This window comes from Vanellus vanellus (assembly GCF_965231255.1).
Source record: "Vanellus vanellus genome assembly, chromosome: 3".
Lineage (NCBI taxonomy): Eukaryota > Metazoa > Chordata > Aves > Charadriiformes > Charadriidae > Vanellus > Vanellus vanellus.
Window position 1 is genome coordinate 79,859,222 of NC_138907.1, and position 24,919 is coordinate 79,884,140.

Genomic DNA, 24,919 nt, shown 5'->3' on the forward strand with positions numbered 1-24,919 from the left:
TCAGAATATAGGGGAAATAATCAGAAGAAAAGCACTAGAAAGGGCTTGATTTTGTAGTATTCATATTGATCTGACCCTTTCAGTACTTCAGGAGACTGGATGAACATTCACTGTATGGGTTCCAAAATAAGCATCCTGTTTTGCAGCATCCCCCAAGAAAAAGGGAGGGGAGGGGCAGAATTTCTTGGTTTTAAGAAACAAGATTGTCTTTGAAATGTAAGATTGCACACAGTGAAGCTACAGACCAGCTGTAGGTTGAGCTGCACGAAATACCTTAATTCAGCAGGGGCACCTGGACTCATAGGTGGTAAATCCATTTAGTTCTTAGCACCATCATTTTCAGGCTGCTTTTCTTTCCATGCAAAGAGCTGTACTTAACCTCTGACATCTCCTCAGTAGAAGAACAGATGAACGTTAAGATATATTGCACTTCAGTGATGCCATCAAATATGTTCTCTTCTCCTGTGGGACTTTTAAAAGTGTCAGAAGACAAGAGCAACAGCAAAAAAATTAATGTTTGCTTTGCCACCTAGCAGTCATTGAACAACAGTGAGCGTGCTAAGTAACAGAAGAATTTATTTATCAGTTATACAGCAGTTAAGGCGATTTTTTTAGACTTTCAGATGAGAATGCTTAGCTGGTGAAAACTGCTTTCTGTACTGTTTTGTGCTTTTAGGCTGTTTCCTGGTGTGCAACAACAGCACGTCATTTTGACAGCAAGTGACAAAGTGCTGTAATGTGGACTGTTGTTTCCTTCCCGGGGGGAAAAAAATTTCAAATGAAACAGTGTCATTTCTCAACAGAATATGATGTTTTCTGGCAGTGTCATATCGCAGAGGAAGCTCTGCTGTAGTAGAACAAGCTTCGAAATGCAGGTATGTGCAGGTATCTGTTTCAGTAGCTCAGACTTTAAGCTGTTAAGCACTTCCAATTTCATATATTTAGGGTTAATAACTAACATTCTGCTGCTGAAATTGCTTTTCAGTTTTAGTTTAAAGCTTCTCTGTATGTGTTTTCATCATAAATACGGAGCTGGCATAATGCTGTAGGCCTAAGACCATTCATAGGGACCCAAGCGTCAGCGCTTGTATGCTTTACCTTTTATCTTGCATTTCACTAGGTAGACACAGGTACTATGAAAACTTTGCATTACAGTAAAAAAAAGTGAAATAAACATTCACGATCACTGCAGGTAAATTGCAGAGCCTGGGAAACCTCTGTTGTTGACTGTACATAACCAAACCTCCAGCTGTATTTTTAAATTAAAGGGATTTTCCTGATTAGACATGCTCAGACCTCCTTGAGCTTCCAGATCTGAATCTGCCCTTTGCAAGAGCACCCATCACTCAAAACGCCTAAAAGCAAAAGTTCTTGAAATTCCCCGTGGTTATTCGCAACGTGGTTATCCTCCAGCAAAGCTTCGGCTGCCAAGGACAAACTGGAAAACATCCTCCTCTCACAGATGACAGTCACTCGCACAACAACCCAGTCATTAAACAGTTTGCTGCCATGGGCCTGCTGCCCATCCTTCCTGCCTGGCGGAGCCTTCCAGGGCCTTTGCGCTTGCCAAGGGAAGTCGATTGAGGGGGAGGGGTACCAAAGTTACAAAATCACTTCCAGCTAATGAATTGGAAAGCTTGTTGAGACCATTTCATTAGAGGTTTTGGACAGCTTTTGTTGTTTTCAATGCTTGCTCCCTTCAGTGAGAATTGGTCAGGCCGTTCTGCTAACCGGGGACAGCAACACTGGGTGAGAGAAAGAATCACCCTGATGGTGGACGTCCCCTGGAGAGGCATTCTGGAAAACATGCCTTCTGTTCGTCGGGGTTTAACACCAATGTGCGCTGATTCCTGCTTTACTGATCTAATTAGGAACAAGGGAATACCCATCAGAGCGTTAACTGCAGAGGGGTGTTGTGGCTTCTTCAGTCCCTCAGATTGTCTGCGGGGGGCAAGACCACCATTGTAGGAGGACCTGTCAGAAACATGGGGAGCAGTCACCAGCCAAATATAGATGTGACCAGCTGTCAGAGGCTGGTTTTGAGACGCGCTGACTGTAGCTCGCCCCAAGGTCCTACACCACCCATCATGCTGATGCTTATCTGTAGTCACTGAACTGTGAAAGTTCTCTATTTGGCTGGTATTTTGGGAGCCGAGGCTGAAGTACCAGTGACTTGAGGAGGGATGTGGTAGATTGACTCATGTAACCACTCAGCCACTTCACCCTGCTCTGCAGGCCTCGACACAGATAGGCTGTTTGGGTTACCTCCAGGGCAGGGTGCCACAGGGTGGCCTCCACCAGTGGCTGAGGGCAGCAGAGTTGAAACGGAGAGCAGATTTTGGTCAGGAGAGTTGGCCCTTTCTAGCCAGCTGGAAAGGCATGGCAGCCTCTAGCTGAGCCTCCCTTTTGGCCACCACCAAATGGCTGACAGGGATCTAAACCCCTGCAGCGGGGGAATCCTCCAAGACTGGGGACGGTGCCCAGGTGCCATCCCATCTCAGGCTTCCCTGAGGGCTGTAGGTCCTCTGTTTAGCAGCTCCCTTGTCCTACCCATCAGCTGCAGTCTGTGCCAGGTGATGTGGTCCCTCTGGATAGCTATTAGCCGAGGGAGCTGGGAGCGAGGACACAAGCACAGACCATGCCCTCACCACCAACATGTGTGGTCCCACAGGGTTGGATCATGGTGGGCAGATCTGGGGGCTGGTAATTGTGCCTATCAACATCCCCTGACATGTCGAACAATGTACCAGGTCAGGAGTCCAGCCATGGGCTCCAGACAGGAGCAAAAGGAGATGGGGCCAGCAGCAGGGCTGGAGAGAAGCTACAGTGTCCATCCAAGAGGTCCATGGAGGAGGAGACAGGCTGCCTGCAGCACAGATACGGTAAGAGGGGCTACCCAGCACTTAAGATGAACACTTGCAGGACTAGTTTCAGAAATAAAACTGAGATTTATTTCCCAGTCACTGGATAAATAGAGGCTTCTTTCCAGGAGCAGACATTGGATCCTGTCCTAGGGAGAAAATGGGGTATTTGGACATCCCCATAGATGGCAGTGTCAGTGCCGCTGGTGCTGCAGTACTCCAGACCCCCAGGTGCCTTGTGATGTAAATATAAAATACTAAGGCAAGGCAAATTCCAGGGATCTCCCATTTGCCACTAAATATTAAACTACAGAGTTAGGAGTCACTCTTTTTTTTTTTTCTTCTCCTTCTGGGTCCTGAAATGCTTTATTTGTCTCAGAGCAGAGGCAACTGCTTCTTTGAGTAACGGGGCAGGAGGGGGGATCTGCTCACACACACACACACACACACACGTACGTAGGTGAGTTTGTTCAGCCAGGCAGCTGAAGGTTGTGCCTTCCAGCTCCTGACTTGGGCCTGTCTTAGCAAATATGGCCCCTTGTGAAAAGTTTTGTACCTCTTCAAATAAATAAATCTCTCTTCGTCAACTCAGCTTCCAGCGTTGCAGACATCTGGTGAGACTCAAACAGCTGGTGATAAATCATTCTGGAAAAAAAAAAAAAATTCTTCCTCTACTTTGCACCCAGATATGATATTCTTCCAGCTGACACCAGCCTCAAGGCAGAAGTCCAGCATTAATCATTTTTGCCTGGCTGCCATGGTAGAACTCGGAGGGTCTTGCAGGACCTGGGGCATGCAGCCCCATGCCAACATGACGTGTGTGTCCCCCCCTGCACTGTGACACTGCACCGGCAAACCTCTGAACAGGTGGAAACACAGTGCGAGCTGGAAGCACTGGGAGGGTGGTGCCTGCCTCTGCAATGTGAGGAGGACTTCTCGGAGAAGGGCTGCCGGCGCCATGGCCCTGTCTGCCAAGGCTGGAAGGGCAGCTGCTGCCGCCGGTGTATTTAATACCTCTGTCGTTGTCCGGACTAATGCACCGGCTCGCGGAAAGGCCGTGCTGTCTGTACGCGCGCCAGAGAGATGCTGAAACTTGACATGGGTCTTGGCTGCAGAGGAAAACAGGCTTACTTGGGAAATATTTTTGGAGCATGAAGTGTCCAGGACCACCTGCCCTGCCTCAGCAGAGGGCCTGAATGCTATCAAATTATGGGGCGACCTTTCTCTTCCTTTAAGTACAAACATCTCCTGCACTCAAAGACTTTTTTTTTTCCCAAGTTTATTAGCATAATCTCATTTGTGGGTTTTCTTCGCTCTTCAGAAAGACAACAGATGCCTAGGGAAGCTAACGGCTCTTATGTTCAAGCCATAGAAGACTGCGCAAGGCCTTTGGAAGAGCATGTCATCCTTATCTCCAGCACGAATTTTGTTGAAAATGCCAGTTTAGCCTGGAAGCCAGCTTCCCGGGAGTCTTCCTCTTTACAACCTCTTTACAACCAAAACATGGAGCTGATCTTGGCTTGCCAACCCAAGTCCCACACAGACCTACAGATAAGTGAAGGGAGATGCAGTGAACAAGGAGACCCCTCGAACCAGCAACGGCAGCCAAGGAGAGGCATCTGGGGAGCCCCAACCTCCCCGGGACTTACCAAAATCCTACTGCTGGCTCCTTTGTTTGAGCTGTCCTGCTGTGCTGTAAAGCATGAGGCCAGCAGGAGAAAAGGCACGCAGGAGCCTGACCCTGCCATTGAATAACCAAGGCCTGTCAGTCACTGCAAAGATGTCCAGCCCAGGTCAGGGCTTGGGCGCAACAGAGACCTCTAGCTACCAAGGGAGCTTTCTGGCCTGCATGAGAGACATTTCTGGAGTGAAGCGATGAATTGACAGGGTTTTCTGAATCACAGTTTCAGACTTAAACGCCTAGAGCCTGTTTGACATAAATCCCGATATTGACTCTGAGCCGATATCTTACAGCAACAGCAGCGGCAGCAGCAGCATCCTTCTCGTTCTCCCGTCCCATTCTCTTGGCACTGTATTACTCATTACAAAAATATCTTGTTTTCTTTACCTGCTTTGAGCTCCGCAAGGTGCTGTCATCTTTCCTAATCACATTACGCCTGCTCATTTTTCATTCTTCGACTTTCTTGCCATTTTAACCTTGTCTACTCCTTGAATTACCTAGAGCTTCAGCATGCAGGAATCACTACAAAGCTTATGGCAAAACCAAACAAGCTGCAGGCTCACACACACACACACATGCGGAGACCTTTCCTTGGGGCTTTGCTTAATTTTCTCTCTGCTTTGTTCCAGATCACTTATAAATTCAGAAATCCCTCAAGCCAGTTTCCAAAGACTAGCTCTTCTGCTTGGGTGACATACGGTTCCCATATAAGTGGCCCTCCAAAGGACTGTGCTTCACTCAAATCTTATTTCTGGGATGCAATGGGGACTTGAGACAGCATGCTGCTTTTCCACGGACGTCTGAATCTCACCCATTGGGAATGTTTGGTACCAGCGTTACAATTCCCGTTCTGCCCTCTGGTTTTAATCCCTACTTTCATTGTGCTTTCACCATCTGCTGCTAACTCCAGCTGTCATCTTTTAAGGAAACACTTTTTGAACGTTTGTCATGGCTCTGACAAACCTTCTCTCCAGGTGCTTCTGCGAGAATTGGATGTCCCTGGTTAATAAACAGTCAGCACCACCCGACACCCAAGACGTACCGCTGCTCTGAATGTCACCCTGGTCTGTTTAATTAGCTCCTCTAGCTGGAACTAGCTGTGGCTTAGCTTCTGTTGTTTTTTCCTTTCCTTCATTATTTCACCAGGGCAAGCTGTCCCTACAGACTGCTGCCACCTCTTGCGCATCTCCTTCATCTTGTTCCTTGAAGTTGCCAACAAAAGCACTTTGTAGAAGTTTTGCTTTCCATGCTGGAAGACATGCAGAGCTTTCAGCCCTGATGGTGGTTTCGCCTCTGCAGCAGTCACTTGCCCAGTAATTGTCTCACAGTCACAGGCCCCCTGAGACAACGTGATCTCCTCCTGCAAACTCCATGCTGTTTTCATTACTGCATCTTTTGCGGAGGCACAAATAATATGTCTGGCACTAGTTTCCCTATTCTTATTTGAAGTAAACACAGCCAGCAGGGTCTAAATCAAACAAAATCCAACAGAATGGAGGAGTTTGGGGATCCCTCAAAGCGAACCACTGTCCCCCCACTCCAAGGTTTTCAGTACTGGAAGCCAAAAACTGACTGGCAGCAGAAGGCAATCCTCATCCAAAACACAACAATTCGTACAAATCTTCCCAATTCGGCAATGAACTTTCAGATCAGATCCAAAAATAGCAGGGAAATCTTCATACAAATGTATGAAGTCACAGTGAAGGTGGTGCAAAAGGACCCTGAAATACCTTGTGATATATCTCAAGATATCTTACTAGGGCAATTTTGCCACTGCTAATTTTATGCCTTTATTTAACCGAGCCCTTGAACAACCCTGGGAACCGCAGGTCATTAATTATCACAGCCAACCTCAGTGATGGGGCGGGCAAGAGCACGCATTAGGCGATGGCTGGAGGAGGGTCTGCGCCATGGGGAGGAGGCCGGGGAGCTGTGACCTGTCCCCGGGATGCTCCCTGGCTGTTCCCATGCCAGCAGCTCACCCTGGGGAGTCCTGCAGGCTTGCCAAAAATAGCGGCTCCCTCCCAGCCCTGCCCTTGGAGGAAGCTCAGCATTAGAAAAGTGGCAGCCTGGCACCCTGCTGCGCCTCCTCACTTCAAGCCATGGGAAGTCCTAACCTAACCCATGCACTATCCAGTAAAAACATATCTGCAAATACATTTAGAATTAAACAAACAAACAAATGAAAAAAACAATCCAACCCCCCCCCCCCCCAAACTCCAGCACTGATAAGGAAGAGGAAAGACACTGAAGATATTAAGCCTCCTCTGAAATTTGGCATTGAACTGCATTGATTCTATGTTGAAAAGATGGAGCAAAAGCAGGAAAACACGTATGAAAACCAGGCAGTCAGATGCCTGTTAGGAGAGACTGAAAAAATGGGGATTTTTCATTAAGAGAAAAGTGAAACAGGAGGGCACAAAAGATATATTGACAGGAAACACTGTAGAGATGGTATATCAGATACTGAAATCTGTATTTCCTCTGGAAACAAAAAGACGTTAAAAGAAAATAAAGAGGCAGAGATTTTACAAACAGTGAAGGGGAACAGTTTCACACAACGCATGATTAACCTGCAGCACTGCCCGCCACAAGAAGTTATTAGGGTTGAGTGATTAGCAGAATTCGGAAAAAAAAAAAGGCATATTACATGCTAATAGAAACATGCAATCATCTGTGACAGCTGAAACTCAGGGGAAAAAATCTGCAGAATTTGTAGAAGAAAGCATAGAAGGTAGATGACAGTACATGGGTCCATGGAGGTAACTCTCACCACAAAAGTCTGGACAACCCCCTCTTAACTAGAGCTGATCAGCTTTACATAAAATTTACTGTTGAAATAGGGAAAAAAAAAACCATGAGCATTCTCAAGTCTCCATGACCCATCCTGAGGATTATTCAGGACAGAGGGATGGTGGGAGAAAAGTGAGGAAGAGGTTGTAAAAAGGAAACACTTTGCTTCATTCTTAAAACCCTTTTCAGTCCTTGTGATCTCTGCTGGATAAAAGAGCCATAGCAGAAAATTACTAAAGCCATTTAACATTTTAAAAGGAACAAGATTATAAGGAGTAATCTCAAGTTTTCTTTGAATGTGACACCCCACCACTGATGAGATTTGTCAACCAAAGAACTTGCACTTTTATGCTCAGTCCTTGTGTTTCTTCATCCCCTGTGATGATCTGAGGTAGCTTTGCCGACCTGTGGGAAGGTTGAGCAGCACAGCGTTTTGTAAGAGAGAAACAGGTAAAATGCTCAGAGATGGTTTTATGCAAAGAACTACGTACATACCTATGTGTACGTACCTACGCGTTACTGCTATCTTACCACTTGGATTCATGCAAGGGTTTATCAAGAAGTTTCTTGAGCTCTTTGCTTTCTGAACAAGACAGAACTAAGCTTTTGATGCCAGCTCTTATTGCTAGAAATGCCTTTAAACACCCACACACCTTTTGCTCTATTCACACTTAATTATGAGCTCATTTGACAACTGACACCTAATTAACCTGATTTCCTTTCATTCTCTTTCCTCCTCTCTTCTAACTTAACTGACTGCACTATAGATGCTAACATTGATGCCAGTGCAGTCTTGGTCTCCGCCTTTTCACTTCCATTTCCCATCTCTGCTACTTGTGCAAAACATGTTTTTCAGGCTTCTGGCCAAACTCAGAAATAATGGGGTCAACGGCTTTTTTTTTTTTCCCCTCACTGAAATGTGTGTCCCAAAATTCATTTTTCGTTGAAGAATATGTGTCATTTGTCCAGAAAAAAAAAAAATAATTAAGCACATCTATCCAAAAAGAGAAGCAATTTGAAAATGAAATGACTTGACTTTGCCAACATGTGTGAGATTCTTTTCCACCAATTCACTGAATTTGTCATGAACCATTGTGTGGTCCTAAAATATGGGGTCCTGTTTGCTCCTATTGTTGCCCTTCTACAGTCCTTCATGCACTAAACAATTCTACATTACCATAAGACTTTCTCTAAAGCATTTGTGAGCTTGTGAGGGATTTTTGGGCGATGTTTCCACCTTCACTTTTATAAACCTTCCTCAAAGAACAGGTCTGCTTCTGGTCCTCTGTTTTTTTCCTACCAGTTTGCTAAAAACATATAAACTTTCAACAGGAGCTAGTGCACAATATCATTAATCAGTGCCACCCACCAAATTCTTGCCAGCACCTCAGAGTAGCCCTTGGGGGAGTATTTCTTAGCCTCCATTCATAATCAGTGACCTCTTGCTTATTATTTTTACTGCAGTGACTGTTTTGCTGGATCAGGAGACCTCTCCATACGTCCCTTGTTGGATTTGCAGCAGTTACGTTTTAGTCTTCCTAAATTAATATTTGGCTGCAAGTTTCTTCCCCATTGTAAGTCTCATCTTCAAATGCTTCTGCCCAGTGGATGAAAACTGGCTTTGACCCCTCTCCAGCTACTTTGTGCGATAGGCCTGCGTCACAGGAGCAGCACGCTTTCTTCTCTTCCCCCTTCTGCATGCTTCGGTTTCCCTTTCCCTCATAGTCTCAGACAGAGGCAGCAGGTAGAACTCCAGTCTTCAAGGAGGAGTCTGAAACAGTGGTGAGAAATTGTGGGTTTCAGCCTCCTTCATCATTTTTCAGAAAACAAGACCTGACTCACAGCTACGCAGCGGCAGCGGCGCAGGAGCCACCAACCTCCCAGGGCTCTGCAGTTCCACTGCGGCAGCCAAGCCCTGCCATGCGTAGGCATGGTGTCCAGGTCCTGGGTGTGTCACCTCCCACCAGTGACACTTTCCACCAGTGGTCACCCATCCTCATCAAGGAAAGGCCACCTTTGCTATCAGAAAGCACGGTGACACTGTGGACACATGGGGCAAAGGCAGGACTAATTCCAGTAGTAAGAGGAACAGTGGGATGCTGGCAGGGGCTGCCATTACCACCACACCGCCTTTCCCAGTAACGTTACTGGCAGCCATATGTACCCTGAGCTTAGTTTAAAGACAAAGTTATCAGGATCCTACTGGTAGATTTTCCTTAAGCCCTTCAGACAATTTAGGCTATACCATCCCATTTTTAGTTCATTCTTGCCCAGTTACCATAGTGCTACAATGGATTTCATAGACACATCTTCAGAGCGAAATGGAAAATATCTTTTAGTTTGCCAGCAGCAAGAAAAAAAAAAAAAGTTAAGATTAACTGCTGTTGTCAGCTCTGTTAACAATGTCTTTTGCAGATCTGTCCGATCTTAGTTAGTGTTGTTTTCACGCACAGTGAAGTATTAGCTATTGTCTCTGTCATAAGCAAAAAATTCCATTTCTTTAGCAATGTGCTAAAACCCAAAAAAAGAAAAATTGTCCTTCATAATTCCTGACAAGATTCCATTATAACTGAAAGGGAAAAGCGATCTTGTATTTTATGTACCCCAAAATGATATCTTAAAGTCTGTGATGCCTTTGTTACATGAAGAATATTTTTCCACATCAGTGCAGTTACTTTTAGACATCACATCCATTACTGCCCTCCAAGTCTTTCTATCATAAAATATGGGAGTGCGTCCTGTGGAAGACACATGACAACTTTTATGTAACATCAGAATTAATCAAAATATCACAAGGAAAATACAATTTCTTTTTCTCAAAATCTTTAAACCTAATAAATTCTCAACAGAAATCTGCGGTTTATAATAAACAGATAATTTTCAACTGTCTGAATAAACTACACGATACTGTTTCAGCATATAGTTTTTCATCTCTGGGGTATTACAGCAAAGAGAGCTGGAGGAGTCCATGACAGCTGAAGATGAAAAGACAAAATCCTTCCCTAATATAAATTCTCCTAACTTCATCAAATTCAAGCCAGCTACAATGATTTACACTTCTCCAGAGTGTTTTCCACACCATTTCTTTCATAAATAGAAGGGTGAAAGTGGGAATAAGATAAAGTAGAATTATGGAAAAATAAAACAGAGAATGGAGACTGCGTGAAGTCTACCTAGAGACCCCTGTTCAAATGTAATTCAGCTAGGAAGTGCATGTGCTTTATACTATATGTCATACAGGAAAAATAAAGATACATTTTTAAAAGATCTTTAGAAAAATAACCTATTATGTCCCACACAGCTCTGCATCAGAGAAGCTCATCTGTGATTGCTAAGAAATACCAATTCAATGGTGTGTCATTAGGGGAGCAGTTCCGTTACCCACACATGGGTGTCTAGTGGCATTTAAGATGCTCTTGGCCATCCCCCCAGCCTCCAGATGCTCTCCCAAAGGGTGCAGGTATCCCAGGCCTTGGGCGGTACGTGCCAGACCTGCACAGGCATCTCGGACGCTCTCAGGCATCTCGAATGAACAACCTTCTTACATCTGGGCACCTGAAACCTGCCTCTGGCAGGAAGCCAGCTCTGGATTGAGACACCTAGATTTAGATGCCTACAGGTAAGCTGCCTAAGGTGCTTGGGGATGTCTGGGGGTCCACACAGGGCTGGCAGACAGGACCCAGGCTCTGTGGGAGACCCACAGGCTGCTGGAGAGGCAGCTGGAACCGGCCAGGATACCCCTGGGCATCTGAAATGGTCGCAGGTGCTCATATTTGGGCACTTGGATGCAGCCCTAGGTCTCCACTGACCATAATAAGAGCTTGACTTCAGCTCACATAAGCGCGCTACATGCACGCCCACAACATGGACAGTAAAGCTGAATGACTTCTGCAAGAAAAGCCTTGAATTGGCTGGGTATTAGCCATCCCAAGAAAAGCTTAGTTATTTTTACCTCCTTTGCCAGAGCAGGGTTTGAAAGTGGATGCCCAGTCATACCTCTGCCACCCAATATCCTTCTTCTGTGGAGATTACTCATAACTTTGCAATCCAAGTTCTAAATATGTTTTAATACTACTCTGGTGCTACAAATACAGAATTTATACTCTACTCACTCCCTTGGCTTCAAAACTTGAAACCATCCAGCAACTACAAATATAAATATAGTCTTTATCAGATGGCATGTTGTTATTTTCAAGTGGGTTTTGTCCTGAGATGACAACAAATTAAACTTAGATACCAAGTTAGCTCTTTTCAAGGGTAAGGTCTCAGCAGCTGCAAAGCTTTTTCATTACCAATGTGATTATGGACTTCAGGGTGGTTTTGGAGTTACTTCAAAGATTGGCAGCTCAGTTCATCCATTCAGATGCTGACTCTCTGCTGTTGGAGTTTATTTCATATGACCGTTTTTCAGTAGAAACCATTTATAAATGCTCTGCAGACCTGAAAAGTGAAGTTGTTGTATATCAGTCCCCAGTGATCCTGGCTTGGTCTTTTGAACTCATGTTTTCTACATTCATCTGGTCAATAAAGAAAATATTTTCCACTGGCTCAGAAGAAGTGGAGATCTCATCCTAACCTGGTTAAAATTCTCCTGCGTTCACTCCAAACCTGCTTTGCTGTGCCCCAAACATAGAGAGCCACAAAAAGGATTTGGGCACCAAGCTATCACTGCCTCATCTTTGCAGACCCCTAAGTCCAATGCTTAGACATAGACTCGAGAAATTTTTACTTGGATGATTTTCAATTCTGTCACACAAGCATCTAGACTTAAGTGCTTACATTTCTTAAATGCCATCTTTTGGACATGTAAATGCATGTTCTGTCTGAGTTTAACAATAAGGTATCCAGCCCATACTTAAACTTGTAGGTCCTACAAGCCAGACACTCAACACCTTGCATGTAAAACCCATCTGGGACGTGCTACCAGAGCACACACCCACCTCATCCCAGGTATAATATGGGTGAAGGCAGCAATGCCTTCCTTCCAGGTACTCCCTGAGAAGGGCTGGGTGTGGTGTCCCTGCCCCAGTGACTGATACCAGAGTAAGCCATAGACTAAAAAGTCATGATCACTCGCTCACTAGCCCAATAAATAGCAGTCTTGGCTTCAAGTGGAGAAAGGGTGGGCCATGCCTCTTCTTCCTACAGGCTACCCCAAAGTCCATGAGTGAATGAAGGATTGAATTCATGTCCAGCCATATCTCACAAGGGCAGGTGAACAAGGGCCAGTGGGTAAGAAGACGACCATTGCCACCTTCTCACTTGACTGTGAGGGAAATGCCCTTGTTGTGAGAAGGGGCAAGCTCTGCTGCTTATCACAGCCTCGTAGCAAGGTAATCCAGCCATCAGATGCCTATTGGAGCCCTAAATCCAGCTAGGTCTCAGGGAAGAATGTGACATTTCTGTTAGCATTTCTCAGACAGCTCGGGCAGCTTCCCAGGCACCGTGCCGGGCTTCGCTGGTGGCTTTCCCTGGTGTCTGTACAGACAGTGGGGACCCACAGAGTCCCAGAAGGTACTGAAAAGCCATGAGCCTCGGTGGTTTGCTATTTGGAATTGCTGCCCTGTATAGTTATTCTTCTGTCGGTATGTGTGACAGTGATCTAAAAGAAGGCCTTTTTTTCTATATTCTAAGAGATTATTTCACAGAGGAATGATGGGTCTATTTAACAAACAGTGCAAAGAGCATCTGGTCTATACAGAAGAAAACAACAAGCTAATTATAAACAATTCTGTCTATACCTCCTATTCCCTATTTTTTAATTCCTTCTCTGATTTAATTTCATTTTAGTATTGTTTCAGGGAAATAAGATCTTTTGCTTTAAGACTTCATCTGCTCTCACTTGTCATAATTTAGAAGCTAATAATCCTTTTCATGACATCACACACACTCACTAAAACCCATTATGCCAAGGACAAAGTATGACAGTCTCAGGCGTGGGGAATAAGAACAACAGATGAGAGACAGCAACAGATGCAAATTAACTGCTAAAGACAAAGAATTATATTGTCCCCTTCCAGAAGAAAACTCCGGGAGGAAGGAAAACAGCCCAGCAGTGCTGTCTGTACCCCGGGGATGCTTTCTAAAATCCCTCACCCATCATTAGCAGCAGTGGAATTGATCAGACCAAAGCTTCTCTTCTTCACAAAGGAAATGTAGCGGGCTAACAAATGGCAGCTGAAACACGATGTTAAACACAGCCTAGCACTTAGCGTAACCAACTCATGGTTAGCCTTAGGTTGCTTTCAGTACTAAGTAAAAGCATGGCCTTACTCCAAATCATAGTGGTATCACTTTTCCTATGCAGTTTGAAATGATGTTCGGTATTTTTTAAACAATTGTATTATTTTTTCTCATTTCTAAAGGATCGGGGCAATCCCAAGCACAAATACAGGCTCAGCGGGGAATGGATTGAGAGCAGCCCTGAGGAGAAGGACCTGGGGGTGCTGATTGACGAGAAGCTCAACGTGAGCTGGTAATGGACGATTGCAGCCCAGAAGGCCAACTGTATCCAGGGCTGCATCAGAAGTGTGGCCAGCAGGTCAAAGGAGGTGATTCTGCCCCTCTACTCTGCTCTGGTGAGACCCTGCCTGGGGTACTGTGTCCAGCTCTGGAGCCCCCACCATAGGAAAGACATGGACCAGTGCGTCCAGACGAGGGCCACGAGGACAATGAGAGGGCTGGAGCACCTCTCCTATGAGGACAAGCTGAAAGAGGTGCAGTTGTTCAGCCTGGAGAAGAGAAGGCTCTGGGGAGACCTTATAGCAGCCTTCCAGTACCTAAAGGGGGCCTTCAGGAGAGCTGGGGAGGGACTTCTTACTAGGGCTTGTAGTGATAGGATGAGGGGGAATGGCTTCAAGCTGGAAGAAGGTAGATTTAGATTAAATATTAGGAAGAAATTTTTCACTTTGAGGGTGGTAAGGCACTGGAACAGATTGCCCAGAGAAGCAGTGGAAGCTCCATCACTGGAGGTGTTCAAGGCCAGGCTGGACGTGGCCTTGGGCAACCTGGTCTAGTGGGAGGTGTCCCTGCCTATGGCAGGGGGCTTGGAACTCAGTGATCTTCAAGGTCCCTTCCAACCTAAACCATTCTATGATTCTATGTTAGATAGAGCCGTGAGCTGAGCTGGGTAGGAGTGATAAAGATGATCAGGATGTTTTGATAGCCCCCAAGCCTATTCAGTCTCACGTTTAATGTGGTTTTGGCCAAAGGAGTCCCATGTTTACTGAAAAACCTAATGCTGTTAATAACATTGCAGTGTACTACAGTAGGGCGGTGGAAATGTGCTCAGAAATCATACTTAAACAAGGGGTTCCCCATAAGTGCTCTCATCTCCTCAGACAAGGAACGAAGGTGAGCTCGGAGAGTGCAATGCCAGGCTCAACTGTAAAGGGAAAAAACCCCAGCATGTCTGTCTTTTCACTGTAGGTTTCTGTTTCCAAATTGTAGATCAAGAACCACTTATCCTTGGGAAAAAAAAAAAAAAAAAGTTCTGCTTTCTTCTTTTTTAAGTTTAAAAGAGCTTTTTAAAACATAAGAGCAGAAAGATTCTTTGAGGTGGTGCCTTGTCTCCAGCAGTGACTGCAAGCTGGTGTACTCCATATACATGAACATGGCAAATATGCATGGTCCTGCCACCAAGTATATTTACAGCATTCTGTAATCTTCAGCAAAGCTCTTTTCCATGAGCTTGTCCTGCGCCCTTTGAGTCCATGCAAACTTTGAGCATCCATGTTGTCTCTGTGGAGGAGTTCACAGCCCAAGGACACCCTGAGGGTAGAACAACCTCCTGTGCTGTCAGCAGAACCTACCACCTACTACTTTCATCTGACAGTGCCCCATTCCTCTATCAGGAGTGTGCTGTTGATCCCCTTTTTCAATGCCCTTTATGATTTCATAAACTTCTGTGAAGCCCCCTCCCACGATTTAGTTGTCTCTTTTTCAGACTGTTTCATTCCCTTTCTCATTGTTCCACATACAGAAGCAGTTCCATACTTTTGATCATCCTTGTTGCCCTTTTCTGAAACTTTTTCAGCCTTTCTACACCTTTTTGAGAAAGAAAAACCAGAACAGCATGCAGTATGGAAGAGATGAGCAAATCATGGACTTATATAGTGGCATGATGATGACATCCAGCTTTCCCTCTCTTTCTTTGCATCTTAGACTGCGTACTGATAGCAAGCATGAATAGTTTTGATGGAGCTATCTATCATAACTCAGAGCTTTTGCTGGTGAGGGAAGCAATCAGCCCATCTTTTTCTATATGAAATTAGGATTGTTTTTCCCCCACTCTCATATTTGTCTGCATCAAATTTCATCTGTCATTTTATTGCCCACTCAATCTAGAAAGCTCCTTCTGCAACTCTGCACAAATCATCGTTGCTATTCTGAATAAATTATTACCTTCGTATCATCAGCAAACCCCACTTCCGTGTCATATATGACTGTGCTAAACTACACAAGTCCCAGTATAGATTTTCTTGCAGGATTCCCCTTACAATCTCGCTTCACCGTGAAGAATGACCATTTGCTCCCACCCTCTGGTTCTTCTCTTTTAATAAATTATTTACCTATGCACAAACCTTTCCTCTTGCCACACGGCTGCTTTGCTTCCTTAAAAGCTTTTGGTGGAGGACCTCGCTGAAAGCTTTTTGGAAATTCAAGTAGATAGCATAGCCAGCTTTTTCTTATTCAATTTCTGTTGACATTTTCAAAGAACTCAAGGTCTGAGAAGGTGATGTTCATCTATAAAAGCTATAATGATTATTCCCTAGCAAAAGGGATTGCTGTTACTCCAGCCAGCAAAACTTTCTCGGTGAAATGACAGTGCAGGGAATCCAGCACCGATAAAATAAATAATTTTCCAAATGACATATTACCCAGTACTCATTTCCAAAGGAAATCACCTAGGTCAAGAAGTTAGCAGGATTCAAAAGAAGGATGGGCAACCATGGTCAGTGCTCTCCTGGCTTGTTTTCCACTAATGTTGGAAGGGATATTAAAACTCATGAATCAGGGCTTAAATGATTGCCTCAATATAAAATATCAGATGAAATCTAATGAAGCTTAGTAGATGATCATCTTACTTTCTGAATGCCCCTTCATTTGAACTTGATGTGACAAAAAGAGGCATAAAACTTAAAGGGTACCTTAGCAGGAGAATCAGACACAAGGCTGCAGGCAACAGAGCTGGTCAGATGTCTGCTGGAAATACTACGTAGCAGAGAGGGAACAGTCATGGAGGTTCCTGGAGTGCGTGGAAGACAACTTCCTAACACAGCTGGTGAAGGAACCAACTAGGGGAAATGCCCTACTGGACCTACTGTTTCTTAACAGAGAAGGTCTTGTGAGGGATGTAAAGGTTGGAGGTCGTCATGATCGTGAAATGATACAATTTTCAATTCTTGATGAAGCAAGGCAGGAGCCAGCAGAACTGCCACCTTGGATTTCCGAAGGGCAGACTTTAGCCTGTATAGGAGCATGGTCAAGAGTGTCCCTTGGGAGGCAGTTTTGAAGAGCAAAGGTGCCCAGGAAGGCTGGGCATACTTCAAGCAGGTGCTCTTAGAAGCACAGGAGGAGGCCGTCCCCGTGTCCCGAAAAACGAGCCGATGGGGAAGAAGACCAGCCTGGCTAAATAGAGAGCTTTGGCTGGACCTCAGGAAAAAAAGGAAAGCTTACATTCTCTTGAAAAGGGGGTTGGCAACTTATGAGGACTATCAAGATATAACAAAGCTATGTAGGGGGAAAATGAGAAGGGCCAAAGCTCAATCAGAACTCAGCTTGGCCACTGCAGTTAAAGACAATAAGAAAAGATTCTTTCAGTATATCAATAGAAAAAGGAAGACCAGGGAAAATGTAGGCCCACTGGTGAATGAGACGGGTGCCCTAGCGGTGGAAGACACAGAGAAGGCAGAGTTACTGAATGCCATCTTTTCTTCGGTCTTCACTGTTAAAGCTGTCCCTCATGAATCCCAAACCCTGGAGGCAAGGGGGAAGGTCTGGAGAGAGGAAGATTTTCCCTCAGTTGAGGAGGACCGTGTCAGAGACCACTTGGCCAAGCTGGACATTCACAAGTCCATGGGCCCTGATGGCATGCACCCACAAGTGCTGAGAGAGCTGGCAGATGTTATTGCTAGACCACTCTCCATCATCTTTGAAAGGTCATGGGGAACAGCGGAGGTGCCGGAGGACTGGAGGAAGGCTGACATCACTCCAATCTTCAAAAAAGGCAAGAAGGAGGACCCAGAGAACTACAGGCCAGTTAGTCTCACCTCTGTCCCTGGAAAGGTAATGGAGCGACTCATTCTGGATGTCATCTCCAAACACGTTGAGGAACAGGAAGTTATTGGAAGTGGTCAACATGGATTTACCAAGGGTAAATCGTGCTTGACCAATCTGACAGCTTTCTATGATGTTATAACTGGTTGGCTGGATGAGGGGAGAGCCGTAGGTGTCATCTACCTTGACTTCAGCAAGGCTTTTGACACTGTCTCCCATAACATCCTCATTAGGAAGCTGAGGAAGTATGGGCTAGATGAGGTGACAGTGAGGTGGATTGAGAGTTGGCTGCGGGACAGAACTCAGAGGGTTGTGATCAGCGGCACAGAGTCTAGTTGGAGGCCTGTAACCAGTGGTGTTCCCCAGGGGTCAATACTTGGTCCAATTTTGTTCAATATATTCATTAATGATCTGGATGAGGGGACAGAGTGTATCCTCAGCAAGTTCACTGATGATACCAAACTGGGTGGGGTGACTGACACCCCAGAGGGCCGTGCTGCCATCCAGCGTGACCTGGACAGGCTGGAGAGCTGGGCAGAGAAGAACCTAATGAGGTTCAACAAGAGCACGTGCAAGGTCCTGCACCTGGGGAGGAAGAATGCTAGGCACCAGTATAGGTTAGGGGTGGACCTGCTGGGAAGTAGATCTGAGGAGAAGGATCTGGGGATCCTGGTAGACAGTAAATTATCCATGAGCAAGCAATGTGCCCTTGTTGCCAAAAAGGCCAATGGAATAGAATCATAGAATCATAGAAACAGTGAGGTTGGAAGGGACCTTTAAGATCATCAAGTCCAACCATTAACCTACCCTGATAAAAACACCACCACTTCTAAACCATGTCCCTAAGCACCTCATCTACCCTTTTCTTAAACACCTCCAGGGATGGTGAATCCACCACCTCTCTGGGCAGCTTATTCCAATGTTTAATAACCCTTTCAGTGAAAAAATGCTTCCTAATATCCAATCTAAACCTGCCCTGACATAACTTGAACCCGTTTCCTCTTGTCCTATCACTTGTTACCAGGGAGAAGAGGTCAGCTCCCATTTTTCTAAAACCTCCTTTCAGGTAGTTGTAGAGGGTGATAAGGTCTCCCCTCAGCCTCCTCTTCTCCAGGCTAAACAACCCCAGATCCCTCAGTCGTTCCTCATAAGGTTTGTCCTCCAGACCCTTCACCAGCTTTGTAGCCCTTCTCTGGACATGCTCCAACACCTCAATGTCCTTCTTGTAGTGAGGGGCCCAAAACTGAACACAGTACTCGAGGTGAGGCCTCACCAGTGCCGAGTACAGGGGGATGATTACTTCCCTAAATCCTGGGCTGCATAGGGAAGAGTGTGGCCAGTAGGTCGAAGGAGGTCATTCTCCCCCTCTACTCTGCACTGGTGAGGCCACAACTGGAATGCTGTGTCCAGTTTTGGGCTCCCCAGTTCAAGAGAGACAGGGAACTGCTGGAGAGAGTCCAGCGAAGGGCAACTAAGATGATTAAGGGCTTGGAGCATCTCCCTCATGAGGAAAGGCTGAGAGAGCTGGGACTCTAGCCTGGAGAAGAGAAGGCTGAGGGGAGACCTTATTAATGTTTACAAGTATCTAAAGGGTGGGTTGAAGGAGGATGGAGCCAGGCTCTTTTCAATGGTTCCCAGTAACAGGATGAGGGGCAATGGGCACAAGTTGGAACACAGGAAGTTCCGTTCAAATACACGGAAAAACTTCTTTATGGTGAGGGTGATGGAGCACTGGCACAGGCTGCCCAGGGAGGCTGTGGAGTCCCCTTCCCTGGAGATTTTCAAGACCCGCCTGGATGCAGTCCTGAGTAATGTGCTCTGGGCAATCCTGCTTTAGCAGGGGAGTTGGACTAGATGATCTCTAGAGGTCCCTTCCAACTCTGAAACTCCGTGATTCCGTGATTCCGTGAACTGCCTTCCTGCTGCTTGCCAACTACAGCACCACTTGCTTGGCCTGCACATGAGGATAAAGACTGACACTAAATTTTCTGTGAAGTTTGTCAACTTATTGATCTTCATTTTAAGTCTGACACTTGGGTTATAAGCTATCCGAGATCCCCAAATCTTAATTTAAATGACAAAATATCCCATCTTTAATCTTCATATAATAACTGGTAGCACTCTAAATCCAGCCTAATGTTTGTGCTTTCTCATATTGGTTTGACCTTCCCTTCCCTTCCCTTCCCTTCCCTTCCCTTCCCTTCCCTTCCCTTCCCTTCCCTTCCCTTCCCTTCCCTTCCCTTCCCTTCCCTTCCCTTCCCTTCCCTTCCCTTCCCTTCCCTTCCCTTCCCTTCCCTTCCCTTCCCTTCCCTTCCCTTCCCTTCCCTTCCCTTCCCTTCCCTTCCCTTCCCTTCCCTTCCCTTCCCTTCCCTTCCCTTCCCTTCCCTTCCCTTCCCTTCCCTTCCCTTCCCTTCCCTTCCCTTCCCTTCCCTTCCCTTCCCTTCCCTTCCCTTCCCTTCCCTTCCCTTCCCTTCCCTTCCCTTCCCTTCCCTTCCCTTCCCTTCCCTTCCCTTCCCTCCCAGCAAATTTGCAGCAGGATGAGATTCTCATACTGTTCATTCTGGATGTTTTGATATTGGATGTATTACAGTCAGTGCTACAGCAGTTCTTAATGATAAACATAAGAGCTGATCAGCACATTGGGAAATATTTTGGAGCTCTGCAGACATAACAATATCTCCTTTGTTTTTTTCCTTTGTTGTTCCTTTAGTCCACAGACCCTATGGTAAAAGGTAGTATGGTAAATAATGTTTCCACTTTTTTTTTTTCTGTGTAATACTTTGTATCAGGTGCAAATAATAACCAAAAGTGAAATATTAACCCTCTATGTTCCACCTTGCTTCTCGAAAACTTCTGATCATGATTTCTAGTGCATCTACGTGCCTCCGGGACTGAGCTAGCCCAGACGGCTCGGAGTTAGCCTCCCACTTACTAGACATGTCTACTTTACAACTGTCGCACAGAAATATCCCAGTAGAGTAAATTGGCATGCTCAGAGGGTTGTGATTTGAAAATTAGCTTGGGTAGCTCTCTGATATGTATCTGTCCGCACACGTCTACTTCAGAAAGGTATCTACTCTTTAGCACAGAAGCAGGAAAAAAAAAAAATGAGCACAAGGTATTTTTTATTTACTCTCCTTTAATTTCCATACGCAGCCCAGCACTGTAGTATCTAAACATGTCACCCACGTTCAGATACTCTAGACATAATTTTCTGTGCATGCAATAATTGCAAAAGCAGTGCAATTTTTAGTATCATTTAGTCATTATTTGTGTCCAGTGATACGTAGTCTATTGGCTTTATGGAAGGCAATCTACTTTAATAAGCAGAATGACCCCAAATTTCCAGTCTTCAAAAACACAATTCAATTGTCATTTTCATAAATACTTCCGAACAGTTTAATTTTTGGGAGCAATCCTATTCATGCTACATTTTAGCCTATGTGTCTGCAATTAGATCTGTCTGTGTTACTCTTTTGGCTGAATGTGCTTAGCCAAAACACACACTGCAAATTGTAAAGATAATGCCAGAAAAGAGGAAAGAAAAAAATATTCTCGGTTGCTATACATAAGTGCAGGCAAACATGCCTGAAAACAAATTATGAAAAGAGTAATTGAGATACTCTTTTAAAGTAATTAAGCAACTAGAAGAGTTAACTCAATTGAAAGACAATATCCTTATTAAAGGAGAACAAGATAAAGGAATATGTTGAAGCGGATGACGCTTTCCAGAAAGAATATGCTGTTTCTGAAGTCCCCTAAATTGAATTTCGATTGCCATCCATTTTCCTATCTAAGCTTGTATATATGTGTGCCCGGTATAAGTACCTGTATTCTGAAATCCATCCTCCCTTCATGTATTGATTTTCCCTCCCACTGGGCTGGCTCGGTAATATATTTGTACTGCTAATACACAGCAAAGGTGCCTCACTTGCCTACATGCTGTTTAGCGAGAACAGCATCATGTCGCCTGTTTGGGGAGAAGAAGTCCCCAAGCCCTGACGTAGGGATACTTGCTAATCTTTCATATTCTGTTGCACTTGTACCCTCCTGCTGATTTCCGTGGCACAGAAATATGCTTTTGTAGCCACAACAGAGCTCATTAACCCAGTAATTGCTTCTTTGCTGGCTGCTTCCCTCAGTCGGTCTGGTCCTGCCTATGGGCAGAATCTGGGGAAGCATCTAGAGGTGAAGGGGAGTGAACGGCCCGCGGGGATGGGTCAGAAGCCAGATGCTCTCTGGTGCCAGGGAAGCCCCAGGTGAGGATTTTGGAGGAAAAGGCAGCGGTCCTGATGCTGCACCACATAGCCAGTGCGCTAACGCTCTGCTGCTTATACTTTTTCCATCTGTACCAGGACGAATGATGAAGGCACAAGTGAATTCAGGAAGCTGGTCACGGCTCTTACATCAGGCTAACGAGCCTGGCCAGCCAGCCAGGGGCTTCTTGGCAGTAACAGGGAAAAAACAGATTTTGCCATAAGTGGCTGAGCAGCTCTGACAAGGATCGCTGTGCCCAAGCATCCTGGGGAGCTGGTGCCAAGTCAGGACCTGGCTCTTGGAGCGATGGCCACCTCCTTGCAGCCTGCATCTCTGCCCTCCCTCGCATGGGCTCAGGGAGAGCGGCCGTACCCAGCTCTGCCGGGACAAGATGACTCCAGCATCCTGCGAGGAGGGAGTGAGGGAGGTCACAGTTTCCCCGGGAGTCTTTTCTCTGGTTTTCCCTCCCTCCGTGCCACGCAGCCCGCTGGAGCTGCTCCCTCCCTGCTTCCCATGGCAGGACTTGGAGGCACTCATTGCCCTGGCTTGTATCTGTCTGCCACCCGTGGCAAGTGACTGCCTCATCCCAGGCTATGGGACCTCACGGCTGAATGTGGCAAAGTCAGTGCAACAGCTGGGACATGGGGTTTCGCCCCGCGTGGGGATTTTCAACAGTAGGACCTACCCCAAATCATCCTCATCCTGCACCTAAGCTCCCCTGAACTTGAGAAGAGTCTCCTTTTCCATAATGGATTTGGAGATGGCCCTCCCAGAGGGCCACTGACTAAATTCAGTGAGCTGCATGTACCAAAACAAAGGCAGGTTTGAACCAAGAAAGAGGCATATTAATTGTGAAGGAAATTGTGTTCTCTTTGCTGTTGTTTTTTTTTTTCTTTTAATGCCATTTTTCCCACATGTAAATCTTGCACTTTGAAGAAAAAGAGCACTATCAAATGCAGTCAGCTGTGGTTCAGGTGCTCTGCCTTTTCTTTGCCATCCAAAACATTAACAAAATATTCACATTTTAAGAACCTTTACTTTCCTTTTGCGTAAGTTACTGATCTTGTTTTGCTGCAGCCTACGTACAAGATAACTCTGAGTATTTCTTTTTGCTAAACGTTCACTTGAATCAAGTATTTTTAATACAGAGAGCACATAAAGGGTGGATCCTTTATGTCTGGATGTTCTTCATAATGTGATAATTGTATTTTGGGCTTTCCTTTAACTTTCATCAATTTTAGCTAAACCATACACTCTGGAGGCATTGCATCTGACAGCCAGGTGTGGTACATTCCTACTTACTTCTACCCCTCCTCGTTTCCCGTCACTGTAAATTGGTCGCTTCACATTATGCAAGATAAGCCATACTAAACTAATTCTCCAGTGCTTCTTTCTTTCCATGTAAATGCACGTGTTGATTTACTAGATTAAAGTAATCTGCTTACTGACACCTAAGTAGTTGGGTATATGAACCAACATCATTAATTATCTTCACTGACATGAAGCCCATCGGTGCCAAGGACAGGCGGCAGTCAACATTTTCTGTGTGTCTTGCACCAGGAAGCCAAAAAGGAATACCTAAGCTCAGGATTTACTTATTTAAATTCAGTGCGAAAGCATTTTTCTCTGCCCGTGACCACATTCATTAAATCAATCCTAATCTTTCAACAATGATGTGAATGCCATTATGCAAATAAGCAACTGCTTTTCAGACTTGCAGAAATGATGACACCTATACAAAGCTTTCTGAAGCTCTTTAATAGCAGCAGTCGCTGAACTTCATAAATACCGATTTGTAAGTATTGCAGTCGGCGATAATGATTTTTTTCTGTGAGGCTGGCCACTTTTAAAACCATATCTCAAAGCTGAGAACTAATGAAATGTTTAATATTCTGGAATAATTCACCTCCGTGCATCAGAATGTTGTAAAAAGGCTCCCATCTGATGACGCCTGTAGCTGGCTCAGTACGCTCCGCATTTATCACAGTCCTCCAGATAATATTAGTATTTAATGACTGTGCACTGATAAGCTGAAACTGGATGAATAGACTGTCTTCCATCTCATTCTGCTTAAGGTGACATGAACCTTCATTTATGTCACAGCCACTTGCAGCTGTTCAGATACACTCTAAAAACGCTGAAAGGAATACTCTATCAATTCACAACTGAATGAATGACCATAAGAATGAGTCTGTTGTCTTACTGTCTTTGGATTGCTTTAATAAAAGCATTTGTATTCCAGGAAGGAGGCAAGAATATAATTAATCATTGACACAACTGAATAGGCACATTGTCTAAGTGATTCATTAGGAAGCAATTTCAAGAATATTTATTTTGATGATATACATTTTATAATTCATTAGCAACATAATAAAGTGAACACTCAAAAGAATCCATTTCCTATTTTTATACCTTTGATTTAAACATAACTGCATCCTTGCTATCTGTGACTCTCTTTGCAAAGATTTGTGTCTGAAGCAAAACTCAAGAACAGTGATTGTGACGGATATAGTTAGCAATGCTGGGACCCCGTATTTACAGGGCTGATGTTCTTTTCGTATTGATAACCACAATTCAAATCAGAAATATGATATACACGATGAAACTCAGCCCCACAATGTAGTGTTACTGATAACCTCGGCAGACAAATCTAGAACTAAACGGGTGCAACTATGTGCAGGAGCAGATATTTGCAGTGATTTTTTCCATACTGCAGGCGTGTTCCGATGTGCGCACAATATGGGCAGAAGGTGGGAAACAGCAATGCAGGATTCCTCACACCGCCGCGCCACTCTCCTGTACCTACGTGGAGCTCGGGCTACCCTACAGCGACTTGGTATGCTACGTGATCTTTCTCTCTTTGAATGCTTCAAGCGAAAAAGTTTGGCTTGAAAAGGAGGTGCTTTTTTGACAAATATTTGAGCAGTATTTCTTAAGCTCCATAAGCCTTCACGGCACGTCTGCCCACTAGGGCTTACCTTGGTTCTATTCGCTGCTAGAGCTTGATGACATACGTTACCCAGAGTTTCCACCTGCAATTAATCTAACA